This window comes from Monodelphis domestica, chromosome 1 (assembly GCF_027887165.1).
Source record: "Monodelphis domestica isolate mMonDom1 chromosome 1, mMonDom1.pri, whole genome shotgun sequence".
NCBI lineage: Eukaryota > Metazoa > Chordata > Mammalia > Didelphimorphia > Didelphidae > Monodelphis > Monodelphis domestica.
Window position 1 is genome coordinate 462378990 of NC_077227.1, and position 10564 is coordinate 462389553.

The following is a 10564-nucleotide window of genomic DNA, read 5'->3' on the forward strand; positions in this document are numbered from 1 at the left end:
AGAGGGGATACAGTCTGTCTTGGTGAGAAGTAAACCACAATGGGAAGATAACACAGGCAGTGTCAAAACCATAATTCAAGCCAAGGTCTTTTGACTGCAAATGCAGTTCTCTTTCTACCATATCATGTGACTGATTGGATGTCCCTGACTTTGAGAAGATGCTCAACTGGAGCAGAATGGTTAACCCTAATAAACAAGGTAGCCTCGATTTTCTCCAGGGGGGTTACCAGTAATAATGGTTGAAGTCTCACCTCTCTTAGTTACTACCTATGTGGCCTAGGGTAAGTCCCTTCTTTTCTCTGTACCTTATTTTCCAGGTGGTAGGGCTTGATGACTTATACAGTCACTTCCAACTCTGCTTCTCATAATCCTATAGGATAAATGGATATGAAGGTGGTGGATTCTTCAACCTTGGAGACCTTAAAGCAGAGGCTAGATGTCTTCTGCTAGGTATAATAGAGATGAGATTCCTTTTAGGCATGGATTGGACTGAGATGTCACTGGCATCCCTTCCAATTCCCAGATTCTTTGGTTTCATAATTCTGAGAAGTGTTTGATAGTCATAACATGCTATTTTTTAGAAGCCATTGTTTAAAAAAAAAAAGGTAATAGACTTAGGCAAGGAGTAGGGGATAGCTAATTCAAGATGATAACATTTTAAAGAACAAAGACACATTTGGAGAGGCTAGCAGAAGAAGTTCAGGTCTTGGACTCTGGAGAAAACTAGGTTCAAATTCCATCTTTTGCATTTAAATGGCTATGTAATCATGGACAATTCACGTAATCTAAGACTCAGTTTCCTGACCTCTAAAATAGGAATAATACTACTTACACATCTCAGAATTGCTTTGATGATAAGATAATTAGATAATAGATTTAGATGCCATCAAATGAAAACCCTGCTTTACAAATGAGGAAACTGAGGCCTCAGAGAAGTTACATAATTTACCAAAGGTTATACTAATAGTAAGTGGAATAGTTGGATTTCAAACTCAGATTCACTGACTCCAGATCCAGCCATCCTTCTGTGCTATACTAATATGTATAGAAAATTCTTTGCAAAGTGAAGTGAGAAGATAAAGGAGGTCATTGTACACAGAAGCAACAATGTTCTAATGATGATCAACTGTGAAAGATTTAGCTCCTCTGATCAATAAAATGATCCAAGATAGTTCCAAAAACCTCATGATGAAAAAAGAGAGAACTGATAGACTCTGAGTGCAAATTGAAGTATAATTTTCTCACTTTATTTTTCTTGCTTTTTTTGAAATATGGCTAATATGGAAATATGTTTTGCATGATTTCACATGTATAATTGATACTGTATTGCTTGCCTTCTCAGTGGGTGGGGGAGGGAGAGAATTTTGAATACAAAATTTTAAAACAAAAGAATAAGATAAATAATAAATTAAAATATTAAAAAGAAAATAAAATGCTTTGTAAACTTTAAAGGACAAGGTAAGTGTTAGTTATTATTATTAGAAAGAGGAGCGGATTAGCATTTCTGGGATCTAAGGCATTGTGGAAGCTCAATTCAATTAGACAAATATTATAAACTTACAGTATATGAAAAATGCTACATTGGATGATGGGGAAACAAAATGAAAAGTAACATAGACCTTGACCTCAAAGAGCTTACAGTTTAATGGGAATGTGGGTGGGGGAAAGAAAACAAGGACACAGATAAGTATGGTACATGATGGAGTATAATAAAGGTAAAGAAGAGTCAGGCAAAGGGCCATGAGACATTTGAGGAGAGAGAAAGGTATTTTGACCTCTGGAATGGGAGTGGTCAGAGACAAGCAGGATTAGAACTCAACTCCAAAGGGAGCACTCTTTCCAATGAACCCTACTACCTACTGGACCTTAAGGAAAGGGAAGAATTTGAATAGATGGAGATGAAGATGAGAGCAGAGGCAAGGGGAGTCTATTCCAAAAATCAGCATAAGCCAAGACAGGTAAATGAGAAAAGTCAGGACAAAGATGGTTCATAGAGAGTAAGTTAATTGACTCTAAGGCAGACCGTGTGGAATAATATGAGACAGAGCTAGAAGGACATTATGGTGCCAGGCTACGGGAGGCTTTGATCACAAGATCAGGCATTCTCAGGCACCTCCACACCAGAAGACCTTCTCATGAGATGCCAGTCTTCTGCCATCACTGCTGCAATTGAGAGATGTAGGGAAGCTTCTCAGGATGTGGCCTCTGGGGTCTTTATAAGTGTTCTTGTTATGCCTGGTGCATAACACTTCAATATTATCACATTATTCTCTCCATTTCTTCCCTTAGTGTTACAATTTGGGTGATGCTTCTTTGTGTATGTCTTATGGCCTCTGAAACTGTAAGCTCCTTGATGGCAAAGTTTGTCTTATTTCTCTTTGTGTTTCCCACAGTATCTAGCCCAGTGCATTGCACATGGTATGTGCTTGAAAAATATTTACTTAATTCATGAATGAGCTGTCTCTCTCCTAGAGAATTGCCATGATACTCTAACAATCTCCTTTTTTTGCCTACCTCTTCTTTTTTCCCCATTCATACTGTATATGCTGACAGATTTATTTCCTAAAATACAGCTTTAGACAATTCTCTCCTGCTCAAAGACCTTTGATGACTCCCATTGCCTCCTGCATCAATCTCCTCCCATCCAACTATCCAATTTTATTTCCTACTGCTCCCCCATCTTGCTAGTTTGATGTCTTCTTTGTCCTTCACACTGAAGTCTATGCTCTATTCCTTCCTCCATGATGCTTTCTTTGCTGTCATTCAACTTCTCGTTGAATGTCCTGCCCTCTATTTTTTGTTGAACCAGCTCTTTCCTATTCTTTCAGGACCAGCTTAGTATCTATCTTTCATGGATGCCTTCTTTGATTAATCAGAGCCCACAATAATCCCTTTCCCTGTCAATCCAGCTCAGCAAACATGTATTAGGTGTCTGTTATGTGCAAACGACTCCTTTGGGCACCAGAGATTCAAAGACAGAGATGACCTAGGCTCTGCTCTTTGGAGTTGGTAGGCTACTTGGGTAAAAGATCAAGGGACATGGGGAAATGATACAAGTGTACAGTATAGGTCTGGGCAAAGTGCACTGGGAAATATGAGGGGAGGGGGGTCACATTCATGGGGGTGGGGAGATCAGATGGCTTCCTGAGAGAGCTGGACCTCACAAGGAGGGAAGGACCTTAACAGGCAGGAGCAGAAGCAATCAGCCACTCTAGATGTGCTAGCCCTTCTCTGAAGGACTTTATTTTCTTTATTTGAATCACAACATCTGGTATGCTCCTTGTGTCTTACATATTCATATAATGAGATTGGCAGCTCCTTGCAGGCAAGAAGTGTGGCATCCAGCCTTTTTTGTTTGTTTCTCAGGCCCCTGCCTGTAATAGTCTGCCTCCTCAGCACCATCCCTTAGAATTGCCTGTTCTCTTCCAAGCTCAACTCAAGCACCATCTTCTTCATGAAACTTTTCTTGAATATCCCAACTACCCTTGTCTTCCATCTCAGATTATTTTAGGTCTGTTTTGTATTTTGGTTAGATATGTTTACTTATGGAGGTGTTCTTTTCTCAAACAGAATGCAAACTCTTTAAGAGCAGAGACTTTTTCATTTTTTGTCTTTATATTCATTCCTACTGCCCAACACAGTGCCTCATACATTAATGAATACTTTGTTGAAATACTGTAAAGACAAACAACTTTGAAAGACTCAAGGACTCTTGCACAAACAAAACCAATGCTACCAAGATTAGAAGGGAAACAAAAAATTAGGGGGACATTTTTTTAATAGTAATTGTTTTGCTAAAGGCCCAATTTCTTTTTTTTTTTAAACCTTTATTTTCTGTCTTACAATCAATACTGTGTGGTGGTTCCTAGACAGAAGAGTGGTAAGGGCTAGGCAATGGGGGGTTAAGTGACTTGCCCAGCTAGGAAGTATCTGAGGCAAGATTTGAACCCAGGACCTCCAGACTCCAGGTCTGGCTCTCAATCCACTGAGCCACCCAGCTGCCCCACCCTTGTTTTGCAAATTATAGAGAACTAAGTAAAATGTATAAGAATACATATCAAGCCCCAATTGAGAAATGGTCAAAGATATGAACAGGCAGTTCTCAGATGAAGAAATTAAAATTATATTTAGGCATATGGAAAAATGCTCTAAAGCACTATTAATTAGAGAAATGTAGATTTAAGCAACTCTGAGATACTACCTCACACCTATTATATGGGCTAATATGACCAAAAAGGAAAATGATAAATATTGCAGGGGATTTGGGAAAACTGGAACACTAATACACTGTTGATAAAGCTGTGAATTGATCCAACTATTCCAAAGAGCAATTTGGAATCATACCCAAAGGGCCATAAAACTGCATCCCCCTTGACCCAGCAATACAACTACTAGGTCTGTATCCCAAAGAGATCAAAGATAGGGGAAAGGACGTATTTATACAAAAATATTTATATCAGCATTTTTTATGGTAGCAAAGAACTACAAACTGCAGGGATGTCTATCAGTTGGGGGATAGCTACACAAGTTGTGGTATATGAGGTTAATGGAATACTAATAAGAAATGACAAACAACTATTGGAAAAAAACCTGGAAAGACTTATATGAAATGATGCAAAGTGAAGTGAGCAGAACCAGGAGAATATTATACACAGTAATGATGTATGATGATCAACTGTGAATGACGGAATTATTATCAGCAACACAAATCAAGGGACTCATGACAAACAACGCTATCCACTACTACAGAAGGAATTGATAGTATCTCAATTCAGATTGAAGCAAAACATTTTTCACTATTTTCTTCATGAATTTTTTCTCATATATGTGATATGTGTCTTTACAATGTGGTGAACACAGAAAAATATACTGTATGATAATATATATACAACCTAAATCATATTATCTGCATTCTTGGGGAGAAGGAGAAGGAGAAAGGGAAGGAGGGAGGGAGGGAGGGAGAGAACTTGGATTGTAAAGTGTCAGAAAACAATTATTAAAAAATTGTATCTACCAAAGCATACTATTTTTCACATTAGTTTGTGTTTTTATTTGGGGATTTTGGTTTTATGTGAGTATTCTCTTGCAACAGTGATCAATATGAGAGTGTGTTTTCCTGGTAATACATGTATAACCCAGATCAAATTGCTTTTCATCTCTTAGAGGAGGAGGGAAGAAGACAATTTGGATCTTATAATTTCATATGTTGAAAATTGTTATTTTATGTAATTGGGATAATGAAATATACTTTTTTGGAAATAAAAAAAATTGTATCTACATGTAATTGAGAAAAATAAAATTAAAAACAAAAACAAAACAGAAGACTCAAGGCCTCTGATCAACATGGTGACCAACTATGACTCCAGAAACCTGTTGAAATTTGCCACCCATTTCCTGACTGAGAAGCCATGGACTCCAGGTGCAGTGAGACACATATTTTTCAGGCATAGCCTCATAGGGGAGATTTGTTTTGCTTGACTTTGTGTATTTGCTATAAAGCTTTCCTTTTTCTCTTCAATGAGGGTCAGGGTTGGAGAGGAGAGAAAATGGAGGGAAAAAGTTTTAGGGGGCAGATAGGTTACCAGGCTTGGAGATGGCAGGCCCTGGGTCCAAATGTGGTCTCAGACACTTTGGCTGTATGACCCCTGGCAAATCACTTAACGCTGATTGCTTAGCCCTTACTACTCTTCTAGCTTGGAACCTAATACTTAGTATTGATTCTAAGCAAAGGATTAAAAAAAAGAAAATAGATTTTTTTTTAGCTGAAAAAAATAAAATTTAATTAAAAATGCTTGCCAATGAATTCATTCATCCACTCTAAATTTCAGCCAAATGTGTCAAACTTACTGTTCCTTGAACTTATGTATGTCAACCCACTCCTCTGGGTTTTTGCACAGACTTAATCTCTGTTCCTGGAAGCTACTCAGTCTTCACTGTTGAATATAAGTCCAGCTTCAATGTCTGGAACATAGTAGATGCTTAAGAAATGTCTGTTAGGTCTGTTGTTACCTTGAAGGAAAGCAAGGGCTGTTCTTGTCTATTTTGTCTGTGTCTAGCATATAGTTGGTGCTTAAGAAATGCCCTTTGAGTTGGCATAACATACGTGTGCTACCTTGATCACAGGACTGTTGTGAAGAAAGTGTTTTATTAACTGTAGAGTTCCACAGAAATTCACGCTGTTATATTGTTGGTGATAGATGCAAGACTGAGAGGAGCAATGGTAGACTTCTCCATGGGGGAACCAGGACTACTAGATCAATGCAGGGGAAGCAGGGGCAGGAGTCCAGGGTGACCATGATGGGCCAGTGGGAGGAGAGTAAGTCAACAAGAAGGGTCTTCAGGGTAGAACTCAGTGGGACTCGGGACTGGAGGAGAGAAGGGTGTTGTATGACAGAGACACTGAACCTTCTAACTAGTTGTCCCCATTGCAGCAGATGCAGTGATGTGTAATGTGAATCCTTTTGGGGGAAATCCTTGGCGGGCAGCATAATACAGCAATGGCAGCAGATTCTATTAAAAGCAACGCTCATTACTGTACTGTTAATTATTAATAGGATTGGGCAAATAAGGGATGGGAAAACCCAAACATGCCTGACTCAAACTTTTCCTCCAGAGTGAATGGTTTTTGGTTCAAGTCCAGGAGGTCCTGCCATGAGCATGTCTACTAGAAGAAAGAGTGATAGGGAGGGTAAAAGTGAGGGAAAGAAAAGGTGGTAAGGGAGAGGGAGAAAGAGAATGAAAGGAAGATGGGGAGAGAGAGAGAGAGAGAGAGAGAGAGAGAGAGAGAGAGAGAGAGAGAGAGAGAGAGAGAGAGAGAGAGAGAGAGAGAGAGAGAAGGAGGGAGGGAGAGAGAGAGAAAGAGAGAGAGAGAGACTGAGAAAGAGAATGAGAGAGAGAGTGTGAGAGAGAGAGACAGAGAGAGAGAGAGAAAGAGAGAGAGAGGAGAGGAGAGAGAGAGGGAGAGAGAGAGAGGGAGAGAGAGAGGGAGGGAGGGAGGAGAGGAGAGAGAGAGTGAGAGAGAGACAGAGAGAGAGAGAGAAAGAGAGAGAGAGAGAAAGAGAGAGAGAGGGAGAGAGGAGAGAGAGAGAGAGAGAGAGAGAGAGAGAGAGAGAGAGAGAGAGAGAGAGAGAGAGAGAGAGAGAGGAGAGGAGAGGAGAGAGGGGGGGGGGGAGAGAGAGAATGAGAATGAAAACTCATCTTTTTTTCTGAGTGGCCCAAATTCTATTTTCTTTAAAACAAAATAAAACACCCGAAGGAAACGGGTCACCAAGAGTGCCTCCTTCAGCACTTGTAAAATCTTTGCTTTCTGACCTAGATACCTTGATGCTGAGAGATGTTAAGTAAGCTGGGGAAGGACACTGGATGATAGAATCAAAAAGAGAACTAGATAGTTGGAGTCAGAGGACCTGGGTTCAAATCTTAATTCTGCTACTTCCTGGCTTTATGACCTTGGGTCAATTATTGTATCTCTCTGGGCCCCAATATCTCAACTTTAATCCTAAAAGGCACCAACTCCCTGGCAAAGGCATCTTTATCCTTATGAATAAACAAATACACAATTCTTCGAGAATTAGCTCTGTCCCACAGCAGTTATGGAAACTATGGGGAAAGACAAAGAGGTCAGATATAGAATCTTGATGCAGGAAAAGGTGAGATGCAGGTTGAGATGATGAACATTGCCAGGGGCCTGGAACCAGGGGCCAGATGATGCATTAGGATTCTGGGGCCACCAGGAGTTATCATATAGTGGTGTGGGCCTAGGAAAGCAGTTTTTGTTGCCTAGCTGTAGAATTTGTGGGTTCTCTCAGCTTTTCTCACAGCTGGTACACTTTTCAGAATGTGGCTGTCACTGGGTTACCGCCACAACTTGGAGGTAACACCTCCTTGACCTCATCTTCCATTGCTCCCACATACCAACCTTCTGCTCTAACCATTCTGATCTCACTGTGCCCCCTCCTTGAGCACATGTTCCTCTTGCCCCTCTGTACCTCTGGTCACACCATTCACCTAGTTTCTAGTGTTTCATCCTGTCTTCCCTCAAATCTTAACCTATCAAATCTTCTGCATCCTCCAAGTCCCAGTTCAGAGACCGTCTTCCATAAAAATAATTAAAAAATTAAAAAAACAGACAAGCAAAGAAAGCCAAACCCTCCAAGCCTGGCGGTGAGTGCCGCCTTTGCTGCTGGGGGAGGCTGAGGTTGAAGGCTCTATCTCCTCTGGGGGTTCCAAGCTGTAGCAAGGCAAAAACCAATAGGATGTCTACACAGCACTAATATGGTTAACACCCAGAGAATGGAGGGCCACCAGGCTGCCTGAGGAGGGGTGAAGGAGAGCTGTTCCAGGTTGGAAAAACTGAGCAGATGTTTTTAGCTTCTGTATTAATTCTGTTTAAAGCCTCTGCACTAATCAGCATTGGATGGGGTATGAGCTGCTGCACTTCAAGATACAAGATACACAAATTCAGCCTAAAAACCAAATGAAACCACCACTGCCATCAGACTCCATGAGGTTTCTTCTGATCCTCCTTCCTCAAAGTCCTTGGACATAGAATTGAGATCTGAAAGGGATATTAAAGTTCATTTTTAATGTGATGAAGACATTGAGATTGTAAGAAGCAACAGACTTGCCTGAGGTTCTACAATGACTAGGATTTGAACTCAGGTTCTCTAACCATGAACTCTTTTTTTTTTTAAACCCTCATCTTCTGTCTTAGTATTAATTCTAAGGCAGAAGAATGGTAAAAGAGGGCTAGGCAATGGGGGTTAAGTGATTTGCCCAGGATCACACAGCTAGGAAATGTCTGAGGATAGATTTGAACCCAAGACCTCCTGACTCTAGGCCTGGCTCTCTAATCTCTGTGCTACCTAGCTGCCCCCAGTGATTTAATCTCTAATTGAACATATGGAGGAGACACTGTGTCCTCTTGTTACATGAATTATTATTTTTGCCATAGTATTATAGTTCTTTATTCTTGTTTTGTCTTAACTATAGTGGAAGCTTCTTGAAGGTAGGAATTTTCCTTATGCTTTTTTTTAATCCTCTGCATCATGGGATCTTGAGCTCCATATACCTTGGAGATAACAAATGTTTACTGAATGGATCATACTGTCAAAGATTTAGAACTCAAACGGACCTCAGAGGTCATTGAGTCCAACCCTCTCATTTTATAGATGAGAAAACTACAGCTCAGAGGGATTAAGTGACTTGCTTATAGCTGTATTGATAGTAAAGATCTGAGAAAGGATTCAAATCCAGGGCTATGTGGAAGGAGGGAGGGAAAAGGAAGGGTGAAAGAAGAAGAGAGAGAGGAACCCAGACAGAGGAAGATAGGGTGGTGAGGGTACACACAGAAAGGACATACACATAGAGACTGAGACAGAGAGACAGAGAGAGGGAAAGAGACAGAGATGGACAGAGATGGAGAAGCAGAGAGAGAACAAAAAAAGAGGCAGACATGGAGAGACAGAGAAAGAAAAAGAAAGACAGAAAGAGACAGATGGAGAGAGGCAGAGTTGAAGAGAGAAAGAAATAGAGGCAGAGAGAGACAGAGAAAAGGACAGAAAGAAATAGAAGCAGAGAGAGACAGAGAAAAGGACAGAAAGAAATAGAGGCAGAGAGAGACAGAGAAAAGGACAGAAAGAAATAGAGACAGAGAGAAAGGGAGAGAGAGAGAGAGAGAGAGAAAGAGAGAGAGAGAGAGAGAGAGAGAGAGAGAGAGAGAGAGAGAGAGAGAGAGACGAGAGAGAGAGAGAGAGAGAGAGATTGACTCCTTGGATTATTGGTAGACAAGAAGAGATCTTGGAGACAGATGGCCCAAGGATGAGAGGGCCCCTGGGGATAAGGCCAGACATTGGAGAGAGGAGGCTAGAGTCTGGCACTGTTTTAATTCATCCTGTAGCTGACAGCTGAGTCTTCTCTGCCCTCAGTTTCCTTCTTTGTAAAATGAGAGGCTGTGCTAGGTGATTTCTGGAGTCCCTTCCATCTCTACTAATTCTGCCCAAATGACTCCCCCCTCCTCAAAAACAGCCCCTGCCTCCTGGTGGGCTGGGGAGGCTTGACCCCTGCTCTGAGTCTTTGTGCACTTAAAGACTTAGAACTGTGGCTGCAGACATTTTGCTCTCTTCTCAGGATGATGGCATTAGGCAAAGAGAGCCTGTTGCAGAGCAGACATCATTTGATCCAGCCTTGTTCTCTCAGTGGCTCCTCTCCTCTCTTTTCTCTTCCCCTCATCCTCCATGCTGCCATCTCCCCCCCTCCCCCCACTCTCTCCGTCTCCACCTTCTCCCTCTCCAGCTCTCTCTTCTGTGGGGCATTGATTTTTCCATCCGTCAGCAAAATGCCTGAGGAAAATGAAAGAGCATCTTCGGGATCGATCAGTAGAGCTCTGAAGCCTGGGGTCAGGGAGGGTTGGAATCAGGCACTCTCAGTGCATATAATTACCCCCATCCTTCCAAGAACAAGGCTGCTTCAAATACCTGTGTCCAGTGGAGTTTTCAGAGTCAGAGGGATGGGTTGGGACTTGGGGGACCCCAGGGGCAGTGTAGGGGTGACCACAATAAGGAGT